Below are 23,829 nucleotides of genomic sequence, written 5' to 3' on the forward strand. Positions count from 1 at the left end.
GGAATCGGATTTCTATACTTCATTCAAACTGGTAAATATATTGTGGATAATGAAAGCTTATTTCTTGCTAGATGGGGTAGGCATTAAAATAAGGAAGGAGGCAAAGCCAGGATGACCCTTGTGGAATTGTACTGGAACCAAAAAGACCAATATGTACTCATGGTGGTTTTTCTTTTTAATTTAAATATATACAGTTAACTATGGGTCTAACTGTGTATGCATATGCGTGCTTACATATATTTATTTTTGGGCTTACATTATTCTTAAAAGAATTGTCCCTAAAAAGCCATGTGCAAATCTAATGCTGAGATATTCATTTATAAATACCATTTTCCAGTAAATGGAAATAGGTGATTCTAGGTCTGAGGCAAGAGGAGAAAGCACAGAATGAGTCTGAAACATCAATCATATAGTTCCAGAAAAGAAGAAAGTACTTTAAAATGATGATGCCATGTCCAAGGCACTTGGGAATCGGCTTCAAAAAGCAACCAGTGGCCAACTCTGGAACATTTTTAGCCACAAAATAATGGTGCTAGCAATGTTTTCATTTTTGGTTTTAGGGACAGAGTTGTGCTATGTTACCTGTGAGCCACTGTGCCTTGCTGATAGTATGTTTTATGGCCCATAGACTGAAGTAAATGTCCATTAGATTGCACTGATATAAATAATGAATAGATAAATATATGGTAGAGGAAAAAAAATGACTATTTTCAATAGTAGCATTTCAGTATATAAATACAAAAATAATAATTGAAATTAAAATCACCTTTTTGGCCAGGCAGGTGGCTCACGCCTGTAGTCCCAACACTTTGGGAGGCTGAGGTGGGTGAATCATGAGATCAAGAGTTCAAGACTAGTCTGGCCAAGACAGTAAAACTCCACTTCTACTAAAAACACAAAAGTTCACTGGACGTGGTGGCAGGCACCTGTAATCCTAGCTATTCAGTAGGCTGAGGCAGAGAATTGCTTGAACGCAGGAAGTGGAGGTTTCAATGAGCTGAGATCATGCCACTGCATGTCAGCCTGGGCAACAGAGCAAGACCCCATCTCAAAAAAAAATCACCTTTTTTTGTTTGTTTGTTTGTTTGCAGACATACACTGTAATCATTGTAGTCAAGAATTACCAATGTGCACCAAATTAGTTGGGGAAGGTGTTATAGAGACAGGATATTTGCAATATTTCAAAGTATCTGCCCATGAGATACTTATTAATTAAAAGTGAAAATACAAATATTATGGGACAGAAACTTGGCAAACCTCATTTTAACAGTTATCAAATGTAATATCACCAATAATGAGACATGTCATCCTATATCTAATATGAGACACTGAGAAGGGTGCATCAAATTTCTGTGGTCCTCTTGCCAAATATGTATGACTCATACTCAAGCTGACTGAGGAGCAATGTAAACTGAATGCAATGAAGAGTACTGGATTAGATATTAGGCCAGTATAAATAAATTAGTGAAACAATTGATAAAGGTGAATAAGATCCAGATGGATCAATATTATTATATCAATGTTAATTTTTAAATTTTGATAATTATACTATGGCTATGCAATGTTTAGTGTTTGTTCATGAGTTGAGGAAAAGGTTTCAGGGAACTCTTCATGCTATATTTGCAACTTTGTATAAGTCTGAAATTATTTCTAAATAAAGTTAAAAAGACAAAATTAAATAAAATAATTAGTGTGACTTCTGTCTCCTGATTGTTCATCAGCTATGATTTTAAATTTGTTGGTATAGTATATATTAAAACATTTAGAACTATATATAAAGATAATTTAATACACTATAGAATAAGTTCATTATTCTATGTTTGGTTTGCCCTTAAATGATTTTAAGTTAAAATGTCCTTAAACATTTATTACCATTGTTACATGATTAACTTTTAAATTCAAATTTAGATTTATCTGTAGTCTATAATTTAAAAAATCTGTTACTTTTTCCTGTCTTTTATGTCAAATTTCAATAGTTGAATAAAAACCAAGAACAGATTAGTAAGTACTAAAACAGCATGGGCCCTTATCATTGTATCTTTTCCAAATAAAGTTATCCCAGTATATATAATCTTTACAGGCAAGCTCTGTTTGGCAAAGAAACTATGTCCAAATGTTTGTGATTCAAACATACAGTAAATTATAAGCAGTGTAGCAACTTCTCATGATTGGCAAAGAAGAACACATATTGGGGTTTTTTTTAGCATTCCAATTGTTTTATTAACATTTATCTTCAATTAGGCATTTAGTGCATGAGAGGCAATATTGCAATTGAGATAAAGTATATACACTTAATGTTTTCTGTAAGGATAAGACAAAGATAACATCGTATTTGATAATTTGAACTGGTTGGAATTTGACCAATTAGAATGAATAGCTTTGCCTGAAAATCTTTATCTTGATGGTCAGAATTTAGATGGGTAAGCTGCCTGATTAATTCCAGATTTCAAATATTTTCATTCCAAATTTTCTTCCTGGCAAGGTAATTGCCAGGAATAATATAGATGAGTACAAATGTTTTGGGAAAAATTTATGTTGTTTAGGGTTAAAAATAAGTTCATGATATTTAAACTTGGTCAACTTAAATGATATTTAAAGTATTTGGTAAACTTTGTCATCTTCTAGTTTCTAAACATTTTTGGAAATAATCCTTGCAAGGTTTTGTAATACTCAGTGTTCTTTGGAAGATGAATTCCAGTTGGCTGTGTTTCATAGCACCTGCAGCTTTCGGAAATAACTAAGATTTTCAGTTGACATGCCCTAGATATTAATTTATGTTGTAGGTTAAAATGATTAAATTTGTGTACTTGTGAGGCAAGCTGCCTTTGTTAAGGAGAACATTTAATGATGAAGAACAGATAAAGTAAACCAGTGATTTAAATCTCTATTTAAGAGAGAAAAATATATAAAAGTAATGCTTGGAATTTGACTTTAGCTGTTAAAGAAAAAAATGAATTACAAGAAAATGTAGAAGCATGTATCTTAGCTTATTTCAGTGTGGTTGTTTCATAACCTAAAAAAAAGAAAACACCATATAAAGTATTGCATGTGTAACAAAGTGTTATTTTGTTAAATTATTCTTATGCAAATAAGGTTTGCAACATATACTAAAGCCTCATTATTTCTTGTGTTGTATTACTGAGAGTAGAATAAACAGTGAAAGATTAAACACAGCCTTCAAGTTGCCTGTGGTTTGATCCCAAATTTTAAGTGTTCATTGAGAAAAAGAGTTCTCTGAGGTCAGACACAGGAATGATACAGATTTAATTATGGTTTTGAGTCAGAGTCCCTAAAAGAAGAATGGTCCAGCAATGAGCAGGATAATAAATCAATAAAAGATTGGATTACAGTGTCATAAACCAATAATAATATTTTGCATGTGACCATATACCTAGATCACTACTAAATTTAGGTATTATTTGAATATTCGAGGATATCCAGGGTTGGCCTGGGGGTTTAAAATGCATGTTCCTCATTGAGGGTTTGGAATGGGTTAAGGGTCTTTTAAAAGATATTTGGGGGGTTTGTCAAGTCCTGAGTTTCCCTGAGTTTTAAATGCTTTTAGGAAATAGCAATTGGCTCACTACAGATGGTTTTAGGAAAAAAGCAAAAAACAAAAACAACAACAAAAAAGCATTTTAAATATGTAGATCTTAGACACTAGACCTGCCTTAGAATAGAGGAAAAAATGGCTAAAAATGACAAATTTAAGTGACAAATTTTGAACTTTATTGGCTTGTCCATTTACTGCAAACCTAGAAAGATATAAAAGAAGTTTGCTGAAAGGATGGATAGAAGCACAGATGCTGTTAAAGGGCAATTGTGTCCTTAGAAAAAGGAGCATTAGTTTCCAGAATATTTGTGGAATAAGAGAAACTGAGGAAACACTGAGGGATATTTAAGAGGGACTCATGGAAATAGGTTCTTCCAGGGAGGCAGGCACTGTTTTCTATTGGTCACCAGTCTATTTCCGGAGCATAATTGAGTACTTGCCCTTAGATGGTATTTAGCAAAAATTTGTTTTAAAAAAGAAATGTAATCACTCCCTCCTCAATCCTTCTCTTGCATTTTGCAGCTAACCTCAACTATAGTACATGATGTTATGTTGAATTTTCTCTTTCTTTCTCTTTCTTTCTTTTCTTTTCTTTTCTTTTCTTTTGAAACGGAGTTTTGCTCTTGATGCCCAGGCTGGTGTGCAATGGTGTGATCTCAGCTCACTGTAATCTCTGCCCCCGGGTTCAAGCAATTCTCCTGCCTCAGCCTCCCAAGTAGCTGGATTACAGGTGCGCGCCAACATGTCTGGCTAATTTTTGTATTTTTAGTAGAGACAGGGTTTCACCACATTGGCCAGGCTGGTCTCAAACTCCTAACCTCAGGTGATCCACCTGACTTGGCCTCCTAAAGTTCTAGGATTACAGGCATGAGCCACTGCATCCAGCCCAATATGTTGAATTTTCATGTAGCATGCTGTATGTTGAGAGAGAATGGAATTTGGAGTTGGAGAGATATGGCTTCAGTCAAATTCTATTCACTAATATCTTGATAATTTAGGAAATTTGCTTAACTCCATTGAGCTTCAGTTACCTCATCTGTGAATTAGGAATAATACCAAAATCATATACAAAAAGTTTAGCACAGTACTTAAAGAGGAATGAGTATATTGAATAGCATGAATAATACATTTGGAATATAGAATATAGAATAGAATAGTTACAAATCTAAAGTAATATATCTGCTGAAAAACTTACCTGAATAAACAGGTTGCTTTAGAAATGAATCAAATGGCAAGTTCACTCATGATTGATGGCAAAATAGGTAGGTGCTGGAATTCACAATTAATGAGTAGAGGAAACTGTTATAGCCCCTAACAATGATAAATATTTAGGAGTTATTTGGGCTAATAATTTTGAGGTAGGACAAATTCCCTTTCCAGCAATGCTGAACAAAGTAGATTGTCTATGTGGTTGGTTGATGCTTAGTGATCCGCTCCTGGGGCAACACCAGAGGCCTAGACCTGGAAACTAGATTGTACCAACACCAAAGCAGAATTTCTGTCCTACTGGTTCTCCATAGACAGGGAGAGAAGGAAAACTAGCAGGAGAAATTTTGGAGTCCAGTAGATCACTGCAGAATCCTGAATCTGAAGAGTGACAAATTGAGAGAGACTCAGAAAACAGTATTCAAATCTAGCAGTCATCATAAGACCAACAGATAGAAAACTGGAGCAAGGATAAGAAATGGGTTTTGGGTGAGAGGGGAAGACGAGAATGGCAGGTAGATCAAGGCTGTTGATAAAGTTCATGGTTCGCTTGTGTTGGGCTCAGGAACAAAAGCGAGAGTAAGTTTGTAAGTGACATGAAAAAGAATTGGAAATACTGTGTAATTAAAATTGCGGGGAAATCAGAAAAAAAGCAAATTTCTAAACACATATAGAATGGCTTGTAATTTAGTTTCATATTCTCAACACGTTTGGCAGAGTTTCCTGCAGAAAGGCAAATCTTAAAAAGATATACAAAATCGGGGAAGAAAATTTATTGTTCAAAGAGACATTTTAAAATATGGCTGGCCTTAAAATGTGAAAGGCACATTGAACTGAATTTGACCTTGGCAATTTGTAATAAAAGATGAATAGTTTTGCAAAGATAGAATTTTTGTTTATCTAAATTAAATGATAAACATTATTCTTCTTGAAGTCTGCCTTATCCTAGATCTTCAATTTTCTGCAATGAAGGATGTCTTCAGATATTTTTATCCAAAGCTTTTTCTTCATTATTTTGAATACTCATTTTAATCTTCATTCACTAAGGAAAATTAATGGAATGGGATGGATTCACTCATAGTTAGATATGTATATGTGCAATCTTTCCTCATTATAATTTTTACAACTTGAGTATGTTTATAACTCACAGAGTATATAATTTTTATTTTCTTGCTATATCTGTTTTCTTTTTGATTATAAAAAATGTCTCAAAGGATAAAATTAAATATGTGTTTGTATATGAAAAGCAATTCTATGCAATGATTAGTCTCCCCATTACCTAGAAACATTTTTTATGCTGACAATTGATGAATCTCATGTTATGGCTCATTAGTAAACTTAGGTTGAGTTCCAAGTTTTCAGACATACTCCCAAAAGTCATTCAGTATAAACATATATGTACTTTACAGCATTTGTTGTGGTAGGTCTGAGGATATTGTCAATGATTCTGGTCTTATTTAAGAAGGCTCTGCAACTTGGTGTGTCATTTGAATCCCACATACATAAGGAGCATAAAAGTCAACCAAGAACATAGCACTGTGGCATATCACATGACAAAGAATGGTATCCCTGGGATTCTCAGCCCTCATTCTATCAGCTGATAGCCCAAACTTCAATGTTGATTTTTAGAAGAAGCCTAATGCAAAATTTCAAAGGAGCAGATAAGTGGAAAGTCTCATCCTATTTGCTACCAAGTCCAGGGCTGTTTGCCTTCCTTTTTGGTCAGCTTGTCCAACAGGTTGCTGTGGTGGGGTATGTGGGATGCTTTTATGAAAGAGGCACTACCAAAGTCAAAGAGCTGTTAAGTGTAAGAACTGAGATATGAATCCAGGCCTCCTGACTCCAGTTCCTTAGCCAAAATATATACTAAAGGTATTAAATAGCTAATCTTTTGCAAGACAGGTAGGTAAATTTGGGTTTGAGTCAATAATCAAGAAAGTACCCAAGTCTGGTTCTGTTTTCAAAGTAAAACTCCCTTTAATGACAATAGAAATGTAACTTTATACTTTGTACTTTGAATTCAGAGTAGGGCTCTGAGTGGGCATTCCTGTTGCCTGATCATATTTCTTGCTAATCTCTTAATATTTATAGATAGAAAGCCAAAAAATGTTAAGTGTGTGCTAATAGGTTCCTAAAAGGATTGGCCCTTAACTTTACGTATTAAGCCTTTGCTTATCTTGTCCAAAACCTCAGTTTTGTTGGAATTCTAATAACTAACCTATTCCCCTGTGCAGATGGTCATGGGAGGAAGTTCTTCCTCCCTTGACCAAAGTAATTTATTAGTTTGTTGACAGATTACACAAGGCTGGGTTTTCTGCTTATCAGAGTTAATGTCTCAAATATGCCTGAGGAGTGTGTATTTTGTACTTGTAAGGTCATCATGTTGCCACAAGCTCTAGCCTGTTTGTTTGAACAGGGGCAAGAACATGCACATAGATCACTCAATAAGCCTAATTGTTAAAGGTATGATGGCTAACAAAGATAAACATGGTCCCTGAGGAAGAGGTCATAAAATTCCCAGCATGTCTTCTAATGCCAACACAAATTTTAAAAAACCTATTTGATTGTTTGGCTTTACTTTTATATATATGTAAACAGTTTAGTTAACTTCCTCATTATGCGTTTGTATCACAATATAGTTAATACATACAGAATTGTTTGTTAGTATTAACAAGTAGAATACCTGAAATCATCACATCTACTATTCATGAAATGTATCTAAGTTTTTCTTAAAATTATGTATATATTAATGCCAGTGTAAATAGATGGTTTCAGTATTCCAGAGAACTTGTTTAAATTTCCTATTAGAAAATGAATATCTACGTCTATATGTCCCAAATCAGTGAAAATTTCTGAGGTCTTTTTTATAGTTTTAAGATTTCAGATTAAATGTTTAATCATGCCTCTTCACAAAAAAATTAAAGAATAAACATAAAAGTAAAAAGAGTAAAAAATTTGAGAGTAAAAGTGAAAAATAAAAAATTTCATCTGATTATAAAATAAATTCAGATAAAAATTCAACTATTATCTGAGTGGCTCCAAAAAAATCAATGATGACTTTGTCAACAACTCAAGAATATCAGAGTTGTGAAGACAAAACATAGAAAAAAATACTGATTTTTATATTGAAGAGATATTTCAAGATAACAGATACTAATTATCATTTTTCCTTTTTTAAAAAATTTAGAATGCAAAAATTACGATTGACTGTTAGCCAGAGCTTATTGAAGAATGGCAAACAATGACTTGGTAGTGACTGAAGTAAGGAAGTGCCTCACTTTTTGATCAAAGCATTACCTGTTTTCAAAGAACTATGTGGTCTAGAAGGCACTCAGGAGACTAACTTAGTGACCAGAGCAAAAAAGGTTACTTATGGTTCTGCCTTGTGACTCTTCATTATCAGCACATTCCAGAAACTCATCCCTTGCTTTTCCTTTTTAATTTCCTATATTCTTTCATAGTTTTAAAGAACAAGTCTCACTTTGTAGTTTAAGATTGTAAAGCTATTTTATCTCATTGCTGTGAAGAATGCTATTTGTTGTTCATTTGTTAAATATTATTTTACTTTTTAATAATAAAACTTTAGATTTTTTTTTTTATTTTTCACTTCTTTCATTTTATACCTCTTCTTTAAATCTTCTCCTTGGAAAATTTGTATTCATTTTACTTTATCTCATTATATTTTTCCTATGTTATTTTATTTATTCAATATACTTTTTGTCATCTACTTTACTATTTACCTTTCTTTTTACCTTTTACTGTATTTTCTTTATACTGCTTATGCTCTTTGATTAATTTTATAGTTTAATTTCTGACTTTATATTGTTTTTTTATTTTATTGCCCCTTTTTATAATGGCTATAATGGGATAGCAGCAGAGGAAGAAGTAGTTCAGAGCACTTGTTTATTCTTTGAAAAAAAGTTATGTGGCTATAATATACTGGGCACAATATTTGTAAAAAACGTAAATTATTGAAGAATCATTTACTCTGTCTTTAAAACATGAATCTGGTGCAGTTTCTCTCAGCCGTTTCTTTGGGATTGAGTGCCCCCATAAAACCAAGTAAGAGATTGTTCTCTCAGGACCACTTGAGGGCAGGTGGTGCATGCAGAGGTTTTTAAACTGCACTTTCCTGATTGCTGACAGGAGAGCAGATTCAGGAACACCCATAAGGGACCATCGATAAGCCTGCTGACTAGCATGAATTTCCCAACTTGTGTTTTCTTCAAGAGGACTCCCAGGACAAATCTCTTTCAGGAAGTCCTTCATGGAAGTAGTTGTTCTTCTGAGTAATAATTTTGTTTTATATGCGTTGTGAATGACAAAGCTGACAGTTTTCCCTCTTTGTCTTGACTTTTGGAATAAGCACAGCCCAATTTGTGGCTTGCTTCTTGCAATTTTGTAGCAGGAGTTTATAGGATAAACTTAGTGTACTCGAATTCACTTTTAGCTGCCTTTTCTTTCTTCTTATATTCAATTTGCACTAATTTCTTTATTAATAAATATCCCTTATTTTGTTTTTCCTCCTTTATGCATTTTAAAAAGGTTTAAATTAGTTTTAAGAGCAAGGCAAAGGCTTTTTTCTCATACTATAAAAAGATTTTAACAGATTGCATATTTTTGAGCAGAAACTATGCTCCATCTGCCTCCACTGGCACTGAATAGTACACTACCTGTCACAAAAGAGTGTGAATTCTGGTTTAATTGATTCCAGAGCAGTTCTGTGTTTTTATTGTCACATAGAAACCAAGTGTTTAGGATTCATATACACCCCCAAGTCTGATCACAGGCAAATCGTGCAATGATCATTGTTTCTAAGGTTCATATTTATTGAGCTTGTGTGCTCAGGGGGCTACCCTAAAACTGATTATGTCTTCCTTTCCTCTATCTTCTCTAACAGCTAAAGGTCTGATTACAAGGCATTTCTTGCCAAGGCATTGTCTTTCATAAGTTAATAGACATTCACAGGCTTTTTGCCTACTTATGATTGTGGGATTTCCCTACAGCTTACTCTGTTACCTTAGAAAAAAATGTTAAGTATCTTTCCTAAGACTGGATATTTCTTAGATATACATATAGTAAGGAATAGACTGTTGCAAATTTATGGGAAGAGATGAAAAGAGGGCAGATATTATGGAAGTCTCCATCAAGTTATTTAAACAGTAATACATTTGAACTCTTCTTATAAAGTAAAATTATGTCTTTATTATCCTGCATATACCAAAATGTAGTTCTGTATTTGGGGAAAGATTAGATTAGAACTAAAGGGCACATTCTTCAGGAAAATGTCTGACATATAACCACTTGCTGTTCCTTATTTGTGTATTTCTCTATATCAAATTTAAAGAAAGATATAGAGAAGTTATCCACATAGACTTTGTATAGTGAGGAGATTCCTCCGTTCATCCTGAGCACAGCAGAATGGAGACTGTCAATGGGGCCACAAAGGAACTCTTGGGAATGAGCAGATAAACACTTTTTCCTAAAAAAAGAGTGATAAATTATCTATATTCTTCAAAATGCTTTTTAAATTTGGTTGAAATTTTAGAATTTTTAAAATTCTGACAGTAGTAAAATGCCGATTGTTAGAGGTGTTCCTGTTTTATGCGTTTGGTTTAGGTTAATACTGTGTTACCCAATGTGACTAATCTTTGAATTATTAATGTAATGTTCGTAATTTTTGCTAGCAACTCACCCAGAATGGTGAGTTGTTATTGTGTACTATTTACCACCTTTTCTAAGATATTATAGTATTTACTATTTTGATAAATTTTCAAATATAAATGCTAGTCTCTAAAGCAATGTTTATTAAGCCATATCTGTTAGACATTACTATTCTAATATAGATCTTTTCCCATTAGATTCAAAACAACTCGAGCTTCCTTTCCAACAGAAGTCCCCACTACCATTCAAGTTGCCATGTAACTTGAAATGTATTTACTGTTCCTTTTTGATGAACAAAAGAGGTCCAGTTTCACAAATGCTTATCAAGTTCAATGTTAGGTGATATTCTGTATTAGGCAAAGACAAATAAAGTGAGATTACAGTGTACTGGGAGAAACATACGTATACAAATAAATTATAATGAGATTTCTGCTTTGGGCCAAGATGGAGTAAAATAAACAAGATTTACCCTCATGACTAAAACAACAAAACAAGAAACAAAAATTATAAAGCAATGGATCTCGACATTGCCTCTCAAGCACCAACGACAGTTATGTGAGCGAGACAGAAAACAAATGAGGTGAGTTCTATGATTGCTCTAGCCTACAAGTTTCTGGAACTTAAGGCAGAGGGAGGACCCAAGGAGAGCCGAGCAGTCTCCCTGAGTTGAGAAAATGAATCTGAAAACTCAGGGAAGTCAAAACACCTAGAGTTTGCAAAGAAAAGTATGGGAGAGGAAAGAAAAGCAAAGAGAGAGAACTGCAGAAATTTATCTCACAAGTGTTCAATTGAAGGCTGATCAGTACATGTGTGTAAGGAAACCAACCACCTTAAATCATTAAAGGTGACAGTGTCCCAGACTTGTAAAGGACCAGCAGTAGTGCCAGTTTCCAATACCTACCAAAGAAAACCTCATAATTCACAGAATATCAGATGGTGTCCTCAGAAGAATATGCTTCAGTAGTGGAAAACATTAACTGATGAAAGGCTATGCTCATTCTTCTTAGGAAAGCATTAAGACAAAGACTCCAAAGAGTGAATGCTTTCCAATTAACTTAAACACCTTGTAGAACAAAAGAATTAAAAAATATCCTGGCCCAAATAAGATAAAATTCACAATGCATGTAATAGAAATTATGAAGCTTAATATAAAGAAGCAAGGAAATGTAAGGCATAATGAAAAAAGATTCAATTAAAAATGATTCAGAAAAAAGGGGATGGAATCAATAAAGAGTGAAAGAATAGTTTTTACAATTATATGCAGTATGTTCGAGAAGCTAGGAGATAGATTGGACATGTGAAGTGCAGACATGAAAGAGGTAAAACTAAAAAATCTCAAAGTCTAAAACAGATAACAGTCTGCATTGTCTAAAAGAAAAATACAATGAGTAGAGTTAACAGCATTTTGCAGAAGAAAAGCATAGTAAATTTCAAGACATAACAATAGAAACTATTCAAAAGGAAATACAGAAAAAAAGATTTTAAAAAATGAACAGAATATCAGTGAACCATGGGACAACTCAATTCAGCCATTGTATGTATACTTACAGTCAGAAAATGACAGGGTAGGGTGAGGTAATGGAAAAAAAATCTGTGAAAAAACATTGGCTTAATGAGAAACATAAATTCAAGGTACAAGAAGTTCATGGAAGCCCAAACACACGTATACACACAAATAAAGAAAATGACACCACGACACATCATAATCGAATTGCTTAAAACCAATGATTAAAGATAGTCTTTAAAGGAGCTGGAAAAAAAGATTCATTATAGAAATAGAAACAAAAATTAAGACATCAAATTTGTCATTAAACAATGAATATTTAATGAGTGGATCAATATCTTTAAAGTCTTTATCTAAAACTAAAAAATAAACACATCAACCTAAGATTATTTATCCAGCAGAAATATGTTTCATAAATAGAGAAAAAAAGAAAAAGACTATTTCAGACATATAAAAGCTAAGAGAATTTATAATTAAGGCATCTGCACTACAAGAAATGTTAGAGACCCCAAAGTAGAAGGAAAATGATATCAAATGGAAATCTGTAATGACAGAAAAATGAACAGTAGAAGTGGCAAAGAAATGGGTGGCTATAAAGACTAAGTCTCATTAATAGATAACTGAGTATTCAAAACAAGAATAAATAATGTTTCCTGTTATTTATAACATATTGAAATAAGATGCATGATTGAAATACCTCAAAGACCATGCAGGGTCAAATAGAAGTATGTTGTTTTAAATTTCTTACTCTGGGAATGAACTAGGACAGCATTACATGAGAGTAGAGTGGTAAGTTAGTGAGGTATACTATAAACCTCAAACCACCAACAAAATAACACCACAAACACCTACATCTGCTAAAAGCAGCAGAGATAAAGTGAAATACAAATAAAATTCAGGTATCTGAGGGGCTGGGCTGCTGCATGACTTGGCACAGCTGAAGCGCCAATCGTCCGGCAGGACCTCACCCCACTAATTCCTGTCAAGCAGCTTCATGGGCACGTTGGCCAGTGAGACACCCCTGTTGCTCTCTTTCTTCCTGAGCTGTTTCTCTTCCCTCTGGTTCAGTTTTCTGAAAGCATGGAAAGGAGAGGGTCTGGGGACACCCCACACCCCTTTTGTGTCTGCACATGGCAGGTGCCACTACCACTCTGGGCTTCACCATCCCCTCTATTCCTGTCTTAAGTAAGAGGCAGATGTTCATTTTGCGGTTGAATGGGATGCTGCTGTCAAGATGTTCTTCCGTATAAGGTAAAGTTAGGGGAGATAGTCACCATCCTTCCTACCAATGTTTTAACGTGAAAAGAGTAGAATATAAGAACATTTGTTTCACAGTATGAGAAGGTCAAGATAAAATTAGGCCTCCTTGGAGGCATTACTTCCAGAATACCCAGGCTCTTATTTTTGGCAGACAGCAATGATTATGAAAGAATTCAGGAAGGAGCAGAAGAGCTACAGAAAATGCTTCACAGAGATAAACTGGGAGATACTGTGCTGTTCCTTTTTACAAACAAAATTTGCCAAATGCTATGGCTATCGGCGAAATGACACACGAATTCAGTCTCTGTGCAACAGAACACGGTATATTCAAGCCACTTGTGCTACACAAGGCACTCTTCTGAATGAGGAACTTAACTGGCTGGCAAACGAGCTTTCAAAACATTCAATGAAACTGGATAACTAACCAAGGACATGTTTGATAGAATTGAAACTAGGCTTGTTACAACAAAACTAGTTTGCATCTTGGTTATTATACAGTCTCTGGGATTCCTTAGGCAGACTATTACAGCATTTAAACTTATTTAGTTGCCAATGATTGTTTACCAGGTATAATGTTGCTATTTAGCAATATACTTGGTTTTAAATAAATTCTCCTAGGAAAAAGTATCCTCCTTTAATTTTATAACCCTAAATGCCTGGCTATTGTGAAACCTTTAAATAAACCAATTTGAATGCTTTTTGAGCCCATAGCAATTTTTTATTTTTATTTTATTTATTTATTTTTTGAGATGGAGTCTTGCTCTATCACCCAGGCTGGAGTGCAATGGCACAATCTCGGCTCACTGCAACCTCTGCCTCCCGGGTTCAAGCAATTCTCATGCCTCAGCCACCCAGGTAGATGGGATTACAGGCTCCTGCCACCACGCCCAGCTAATTTTTTGCTATTTTGTTTGTTTGTTTGTTTGTTTGTTCTGGGAGAGACAGGGTTTTGTCATGTTGGCCAGGCTGGTCTCAAACTCCTGACCTCAGGTGATCCACCTGCCTCAGCCTCCCAAAGTGCTGGCATTATAGGCGTGATCACTGCATCCAGCCAATAAATAATGTTTTAAATTATCGCCTTGGTACTTTACTGATACCTTTATCATTTATTAAATGAGACAGTGTGCTCATTTAAAAGTATAGCATTTTGTTTGTATTTATTTATCTCCCTTGCCAAAGAAGATTTTTTTTAATACTGCTTACACCAGCCAGGAAAATAGTCCAAAACACTATTCAGTTCTCTTGCTCTGAGGAACTTATTTTTTACCGCATATTGACTCCTTACTTCATTCAGCCAAACTTACTTTGGATTTGATAGCTAATTAGTTCTGTGACGATTGCAAAGAGTTCATATTGAGGTGGTTTTTAATACTCAACAGATTGTGTTCCTTTATATTGTATCTTTTTAATGTTGAATGTTACTTGGTATCAGTCTAACTCTTTGCCTAGTATATGCTAGCTCTGCTGATGTTTATTTTTATTGGCAAATATATCTTCATTAAGAGTTTTCAGAAAACTCATCAAATTCAATAAATACGTTTTCTCATAACTCATTTGGAATTACTCCCAACATAATGATTAGAATATTTAAAAAATTAAAAATAAAAATGAAAGTTAATAAAAAGGAAAGTAAAAAAAAGGTAAGAGCAGAAAGGACAAAGAGGAAACAACATTCCTCTTTGTAGATTTAAATTCATTTCTTTCTTTTCTTTTTTTTTTTTTTTTTTTGAGATGGAGTTTCACTCTAGTTGCCCAGGCTGGAGTGCAATGGCATGATCTCGGCTCACTGCAACCTCTGCCTCCCAGGTTCAAGCGATTCTCCTGCCTCAGCCTCCCGAGTAGCTAGGATTACTGGCATGTGCTACTACCCCTGGCTAATTTTGTATTTTTAGTAGAGACAGAGTTTCTCCATGTTGGTCAGGCTGGTCTCGAACTCCCAACCTCAGGTGATCCGCCCACCTTAGCCTCCTAAAGTGCTGGAATTACAGGCGTGAGCCACCATGCCCGGCAATCCATTTCTAATAGATAAAAATGTTTATGTTATATTATTGTGTGCACAGATATTTATAAATGTCAGGTTGTGATTGTAGGAGAGATCTTTATAACAATAAATTGTTCATTCTCTCCTGACTTTTAAAGTGTCACTATAATTATATCTACTTTATTTTTCTTTTTTTTTTTTTTCAGTATGTCTTTTCTTATTCCTATATATTCAGGGTTTTTCAGAATCTCACATTCAGAGCAAATGGATACATTTTGTTTTATTATCTGGTTTTTTTTTTTTTTTTTTTTTTTAAATAGCTGACTGGCTTTAAAATTATTATCATGTGTGATGTGCATTTTTTTCTAAACATTCCATATATGACATAGGTTTTCTTTTTTTCTCTTAAAATTTTGTAAGTTCCACAATTTGCCCTCAAGACTGTACTATCAATCTAGTTAATTTTATACAGTATTTATTAACTCTAAATGTCAGCACTGATAATAATAGGATTTTCTTTGGCACATTTGTTTCTCCATTTTTTTGATGAGTTAAATTTTGTTAATTTTCTCAGCATCTCCCTGTATGTCTGTTAAGTAGTCATATGATAAGTAGTTTTAAATTATAGCTTTGAATGCTGTCTATAAGAAACACAATGATAAGTGTTTATATGTCTCATCATTCATTATTTTGTTTAGCCATTATTCTCATATTTATTTCCATTATTAGTTCTACAGTTAAATGTATACTCAATGCTCACCACCATTTGTTTTTGTGTAATTAACCGTTTATTTTTAATTTATTTATTTATTCATTTATTATTATTATTATACTTTAAGTTCTAGGGTACATGTGCATATCGTGCAGGTTTGTTACATATGTATACTTGTGTCATGTTGCTGTGCTGCACCCATCAACTCGTCAGCACCCATCAACTCGTCATTTACATCAGGTATAACTCTCAATGCAAACCCTCCCCCCTCCCCCCTCCCCATGATAGGCCCCGGTGTGTGATGTTCCCCTTCCTGAGTCCAAGTGATCTCATTGTTCAGTTCCCACCTGTGAGTGAGAACATGCGGTGTTTGGTTTTCTGTTCTTGTGATAGTTTGCTAAGAATGATGGTTTCCAGCTGCATCCATGTCCCTACAAAGGACACAAACTCATCCTTTTTTATGGCTGCATAGTATTCCATGGTGTATATGTGCCACATTTTGTTAATCCAGTCTGTCACTGATGGACATTTGGGTTGATTCCAAGTCTTTGCTATTGTGAATAGTGCCGCAATAAACATACGTGTGCACGTGTATTTATAGCAGCGTGATTTATAATCCTTTGGGTATATACCCAGTAATGGGATGGCTGGGTCATATGGTACTTCTCGTTCTAGATCCTTGAGGAATCGCCATACTGTTTTCCATAATGGTTGAACTAGTTTACAATCCCACCAACAGTGTAAAAGTGTTCCTATGTCTCCACATCCTCTCCAGCACCTGTTGTTTCCTGACTTTTTAATGATTGCCATTCTAACTGGTGTGAGATGGTATCTCATTGTGGTTTTGATTTGCATTTCTCTGATGGCCAGTGATGATGAGCATTTTTTCATGTGTCTGTTGGCTGTATGCATGTCTTCTTTTGAGAAATGCCTGTTCATAACCTTTGCCCACTTTTTGATGGGGTTGTTTGTTTTTTTCTTGTAAATTTGTTTGACTTCTTTGTAGGTTCTGGATATTAGCCCTTTGTCAGATGAGTAGATTGCAAAAATGTTCTCCCATTCTGTAGATTGCCTGTTCACTCTGATGGTAGTTTCTTTTGCTGTGCAGAAGCTCTTTAGTTTAATGAGATCCCATTTGTCAATTTTGGCTTTTATGGCCGTTGCTTTTGGTGTTTTAGACATGAAGTCCTTGCCCATGCCTATGTCCTGAATGGTATTACCTAGGTTTTCTTCTAGGGTTTTTATGGTACTAGGTCTAGCATTTAAGTCTCTAATCCATCTTGAATTAATTTTCATATAAGGAGTAAGGAAAGGATCCAGTTTCAGCTTTCTACTTATGGCTAGCCAATTTTCCCAGCACCATTTATTGAATAAGGAATCCTTTCCCCATTTCTTGTTTTTCTGAGGTTTGTCAAAGATCAGATGGCTGTAGATGTGTGGTATTCTTTCTGAGGACTCTGTTCTGTTCCATTGGTCTATATCTCTGTTTTGGTACCGGTACCATGCTGTTTTGGTTACTATAGCCTTGTAGTATAGTTTGAAGTCAGGTAGCGTGATGCCTCCAGCTTTGTTCTTTTGACTTAGGATTGTCTTGGTAATGTGGGCTCTTTTTTTGGTTCCATATGAACTTTAAAGCAGTTTTTTCCAATTCTGTGAAGAAACTCATTGGTAGCTTGATGGAGATGGCATTGAATCTATAAATTACTTTGGGCAGTATGGCCATTTTCACGATATTGATTCTTCCTATCCATGAGCATGGTATGTTCTTCCATTTGTTCGTCCCTCTACACACTGCTTTAAATATGTCCCAGAGATTCTGGTATGTTGTGTCTTTGTTCTCCTTGGTTTCAAAGAACATCTTTATTTCTGCCTTCATTTCATTATGTACCCAGTAGTCATTCAGGAGCAGGTTGTTCAGTTTCCATGTAGTTGAGTGGTTTTGATTGAGTTTCTTAGTCCTGAGTTCTAGTTTGATTGCACTGTGGTCTGAGAGACAGTTTGTTATAATTTCTGTTCTTGTACATTTGCTGAGGAGTGCTTTACTTCCAATTATGTGGTCAATTTTGGAATAAGTGTGATGTGGTGCTGAGAAGAATGTATATTCTGTTGATTTGGGGTGGAGAGTTCTGTAGATGTCTATTAGGTATGCTTGCTGCAGAGATGAGTTCAATTCCTGGATATCCTTGTTAACTTTCTGTCTCGTTGATCTGTCTAATGTTGACAGTGGAGTGTTGAAGTCTCCCATTATTATTGTATGGGAGTCTAAGTCTCTTTGTAAGTCTCTCAGGACTTGCTTTACGAATCTGGGTGCTCCTGTATTGGGTGCATATATATTTAGGATAGTTAGCTCTTCCTGTTGAATTGATCCCTTTACCATTATGTAATGGCCTTCTTTGTCTCTTTTGATCTTTGATGGTTTAAAGTCTGTTTTATCAGAGACTAGTATTGCAACCCCTGCTTTTTTTTTGTTCTCCATTTGCTTGGTAGTTCTTCCTCCATCCCTTTATTTTGAGCCCATGTATGTCTCTGCATGTGAGATGGGTCTCCTGAATACAGCAGACTGATGGGTCTTGACTCTTTATCCAATTTGCCAGTCTGTGTCTTTTAATTGGACCATTTAGTCCATTTACATTTAAGGTTAATATTGTTATGTGTGAACTTGATTCTGTCATTATGATACTAACTGGTTATTTTGCTTGTTAGTTGATGCAGTTTCTTCCTAGCATCAATGGTCTTTACATTTTGGCATGTTTTTGCAATGGCTGGTACTGGTTGTTCCTTTCCATGTTTAGTGCTTCCTTCAGGGTCTCTTGTAAGGCAGGCCTGGTGGTGACAAAATCTCTAAGCATTTGCTTATCTGTAAAGGATTTTATTTCTCCTTCACTTATGAAACTTAGTTTGGCTGGATATGAAATTCTGGGTTTAAAATTCTTTTCTTTAAGAATGTTGAATATTGGCCCCCACTGTCTTCTGGCTTGTAGAGTTTCTGCCGAGAGATCTGCTGTTAGTCTGATGGGCTTCCCTTTGTGGGTAACCCGGCCTTTCTCTCTGGCTGCCCTTAGCAGTTTTTCCTTCATTTCAACTTTGGTGAATCTGACAATTATGTGTCTTGGAGTTGCTCTTCTCAAGGAGTATCTTTGTGGTGTTCTCTGTATTTCCTGAATTTGAATGTTGGCCTGCCTTACTAGGTTGGGGAAGTTTTCCTGGATGATATCCTGAAGAGTGTTTTCCAACTTGGTTCCATTTTCCCCCTCACTTTCAGGCACCCCAATCAGACGTAGATTTGGTCTTTTCACATAATCCCATACTTCTTGAAGGCTTTGTTTATTTCCTTTTCCTCTTTTTTCTTCAGACTTCTCTTCTCGCTTCATTTCATTCATTTGATCCTCAATCACTGATACTCTTTCTTCCAGTTGATCGAGTTGGTTACTGAAGCTTGTGCATTTGTCACATATTTCTCGTGTCATGGTTTTTATCTCTGTCAGTTCGTTTATGGCCTTCTCTGCATTAATTATTCTAGTTATCCATTCTTCCATTCTTTTTTCAAGATTTTTAGTTTCTTTGCACTGGGTACGTAATTCCTTCTTTAACTCTAAGAAGTTTGATGGACTGAAGCCCTCTTCTCTCACCTCGTCAAAGTCATTCTCCATCCAGCTTTGATCTGTTGCTGGCGATGAGCTGCGTTCCTTTGGAGGGGGAGATGCACTCTGATTTTTTGAATTTCCAGCTCTCTGCCCTGCTTTTTCCCCATCTGTGTGATTTTATCTGCCTTTGGTCTTTGATGATGGTGACGTACTGATGGGATTTTGGTGTGGGTGTCCTTCCTGTTTGTTAGTTTTGCTTTTAACAGTCAGGACCCTCAGCTGTAGGTCTGTTGGAGATTGCTTGAGGTCCACTCCAGACCCCGTTTGCCTGGGTATCAGCAGCAGAGGCTGCAGAAGATAGAATATTGCTGAACAGCGAGTGTACCTGTCTGATTCTTGCTTTGGAATCTTCGTCTCAGGGTGTACCCCACCGTGTGAGGTGTGGGGTGTCGGTCTGCCCCTAATGGGGGATGTCTCCTAGTTAGGCTACTCAGGGGTCAGGGACCCACTTGAGCAGGCAGTCTGTCCATTCTCAGATCTCAACCTCCATGTTGGGAGATCCACTGCTCTCTTCAAAGCTGTCAGACAGGGTCGTTTGCACCTGCAGAGGTTTCTGCTGCTTTTTTTGTTTGTTTGTTTAGCTGTGCCCTGTCCCCAGAGGTGGAGTCTACAGAGACAGGCAGGACTCCTTGAGCTGCTGTGGGCTCCACCCAGTTCGATCTTCCCAGCTGCTTTGTTTACCTACTTAAGCCTCAGCAATGGTGGGCACCCCTCCCCCAGCCTCGCTGCTGCCTTGCCCTTAGATTGCAGACGGCTGTGCTAGCAATGAGGGAGGCTCCGCGGGCATGGGACCCTCCCGGCCAGGTGTGGGATATAATCTTCTGGTGTGCCGTTTGCTAAGACCCTTGGTAAAGTGCAGTATTGGGGTGGGAGTTACCCGATTTTCCAGGTGTTGTGTGTCTCAGTTCCCCTGGCTAGGAAAAGGGATTCCCTTCCCCCTTGCACTTCCCAGGTGAGGGGATGCCTCGCCCTGCTTCAGCTCTCGCTGGTCGGGCTGCAGCAGCTGACCAGCACCAATTGTCTGGCACTCCCTAGTGAGATGAACCCGGTACCTCAGTTGAAAATGCAGAAATCACCCGTCTTCTGTGTCCCTCGCGCTGGGAGCTGGTGACTGGAGCTGTTCCTATTTGGCCATCTTGCTCCGCCCCTCTCAGATACAATCTTTAAAACTACAGGATCAGAAGTTGGCATAGATGTGTCATGCGGGAAGAAGGGGAAGATAGGAAATTTTTTAAAAATTGTCTTCTCAAATTTTCTCTGTGAATTCTTAGACAAAGTCATCTTTTGAGAATAACCAGAATGAAAGTTAATTCTGTTAGATTATTGAAGTTTTCTGAGAGGGACGGCAGGAAATTGAATATATATATATATATATATATATATATATATATATATATATATATATATGTATGTGAGTGTGTGTATGTATGCATATAATACATAGTTATATAAACATATATATATATGTGATTTTACTTATAACAAGGACAAAAACAGTCACAATATGGCATTGACCTAATTTAGAGAGATTTCTAAACTAATATAACTAATATAGTGATTCTAAGAATAAATATGTTGGAAAAAATTCCAATAGCCTGTTAACTATTGGCTTGTTAATTTTAAGAACAGGTACCATAAAAAATAGTTATTTTCATACAAACTATTTGTATGACCTTACAAAGACATTCCTGCTCATAAGATTATTTTCTCAGAATGAATTTGAAATCTATATAACATATAAAGTAGAACATACATCAAAGAATCATGTGCATGAGTTTGAATCATTTTATAAATGATCTTTGCATACCTTCAAAATCTTAAAAATAAGAAAACTTTCATTTTTTTTTTCCACAGACCATTTGTGAAATTTAGTATAAAATTCCCTCTCGTGAAGCTATATGATTTCTTCCTGAAAACCTTTCTTTCAAGTCATAGGATGATTCAAAGCTGTATGGGATAAAAATAAATGATTTTTCCATAGTGCATAAGATTGTAACCATATGCACCCAATAGTCCAATTTCTACTATCAGTTATATTATATAAAAATAAATGACAAAATCTCTGCATGGAAAGCCAATATTACAGGGAAGTAAGTGATACAGTGAAAATAACCAGAGTGTTGTCTGTTAACTGTAACTGGAGTGTACTTTCACTGCGATTTCTGGAATTAGACTGTTTAATGTATGTTAAGCAAAATAAAAGAAAATTCAAACATATTGAGTAAAGTCAAGAACTAAAAATATGCATTATTTATACGTTTCAAACTTTTTGTTTGCGTGCTTTTTGTCTTGTTTTGTGGTATAAGTATTATTTTAGAAGTCATGAAGTGGGAACCATGATTGATTAATTAGCATTGATTAATGAAATTTTGTGGTCCAGAGTGAAGTTTTATGATTCCTTCCTCCCTTCAGCCATTTATGTAAGTAAAGTAGTTTCATGCATTGAGACTTCCCATAAGATTAATTTTGATAAGAGAGTTTTCTAATACAAAGTTTCAAAACTGCTGGACACTGTTAGAAAGGAACACTCTTTCCACAGTTCTGGTTTTCTTGAGGAGAGATTTTCCCTAAACATACTGCTATCATTGCCCTAACTCTGTTTCTAAGATGGAGTTATTCAGTTGATCAGTTAGTTGATTGATGAGTGCCAAATATTGGTCTACAAGTCTCAGTGAGATGAAGTTAAGCTCTCAAAAGTCCATTGCATGATATTTGATAGCTTTAATGCTTCTTTCTCTGTTCATTCTGAACAGCAAAATAAGCATGTTAAATCTATAGACAAAATTCCCTGTGTTTGGCTACCCCAAATTTCAGTCTAGGGATAGTCTCCTTAGCATAAGAGTAGGTTATTTGACTCTTATAACAAGTTATGTAACCACATTTTATCTGTATAATAGGATATTTTTGGCTTTTATTTTTGTTTTATTTTTGGCTTTCATCTTTGTTTTATTTCTCAAATTGATCAGAATCTGGTCTGAGAATTAGGTTGATAGCTGCCTATGAGATTTCAATTGATTAGGTGATCTTTAAGGGCTTTCTCCTCTATGAGAGGGGAATAAAATTTACTGCCGATTAGTGAGTGATTACTACGTATCATGCTTTATTTTGTGTAATTTTCACACACCTTCACGTCTTCTCTTTTAACTCCTTTACAATCTGATGTGGTCACTATTCTTATGCCTATTTCACTGATGAGGAAACATAGACACAAGGATTTACTTACTTGCCAAAGGACATAGCTTATAAGTGGTAGAGTCCAACAGAAATTCAGTGCAGTCTGAATTTAAAGACAATTCCTTTAAAAGATATTTATATCACATTTAACATGAAATATATAACATGGCCTGACTAAATTAACATACAATGTTTGTATTAAGTGAAAAATATAAAATTTAAAAAAGGAAATAAACCACAGGCACTCATAATTTAATCATCTTCTATCTGATTGACTCCCCCACCCCTTTTAGTCTTCTTTTCCTCATCAAGTTAATGCTAATAGACTTGTTTATCCCTCCATAACTTTCCTCTTGATCTGACAAACATAGGAATTCACATATGTATGTATAGATGATTTGGGCTTTTTTATTTGTATATTCATAATCAAAATCTACAAATTACTATAACACTTATTTTTTACATAAATGTATATTATATATCAAATTCTCATTTAAAATTAATTTATGAATGTTTATTATTTTACATCAATTAGATCCACCCCCTCTTCTTTTTATACTACTGCATACAGCAACCTCAGTGCATACACACATAATGAAGTAAAGTCTGGGTGTACTTAAATATTTTTAAAATCCTTATATATTTCTATAAAATATGTAGATTTATAACTTGAGTTTAGATAAATACACCTTTAAGAATTCAGCCTTACAAAGGGTTTCATTTACTATTTCTATTTTGTCTTGCAGAACATTTATTATTTAAAAGGATTTTTAAGGATTTTCTTTGCTTCATGAACAGATGGGCAACATCACATGAGAACCACCCACGTCAAAGTTTTATAGTTAATGCATTTTATGGCAAGTTTTCCATTTGCAGGCTCACAGTTTGTAAATTCATACCACTAAAAATATTGCACAACATGCATCTCATGACATTATTTCTTTTGTTGATTATGGTATTGTAGGGGCAGAAAAGGGGTGATCTTTTTCTTCTTCATCATAAGAGCCATGGCCAACATGTCTATAACAGAAGACACGTTAGAGAACACATCACACATTTATTTGATTATAGTTTTCTGTGACATGGGAGCCTCCAGAATGAAGACCCAGAGATACAGGGGAAGATATCCAA

This window comes from Macaca fascicularis, chromosome 17 (assembly GCF_037993035.2).
Source record: "Macaca fascicularis isolate 582-1 chromosome 17, T2T-MFA8v1.1".
Taxonomy (NCBI): domain Eukaryota; kingdom Metazoa; phylum Chordata; class Mammalia; order Primates; family Cercopithecidae; genus Macaca; species Macaca fascicularis.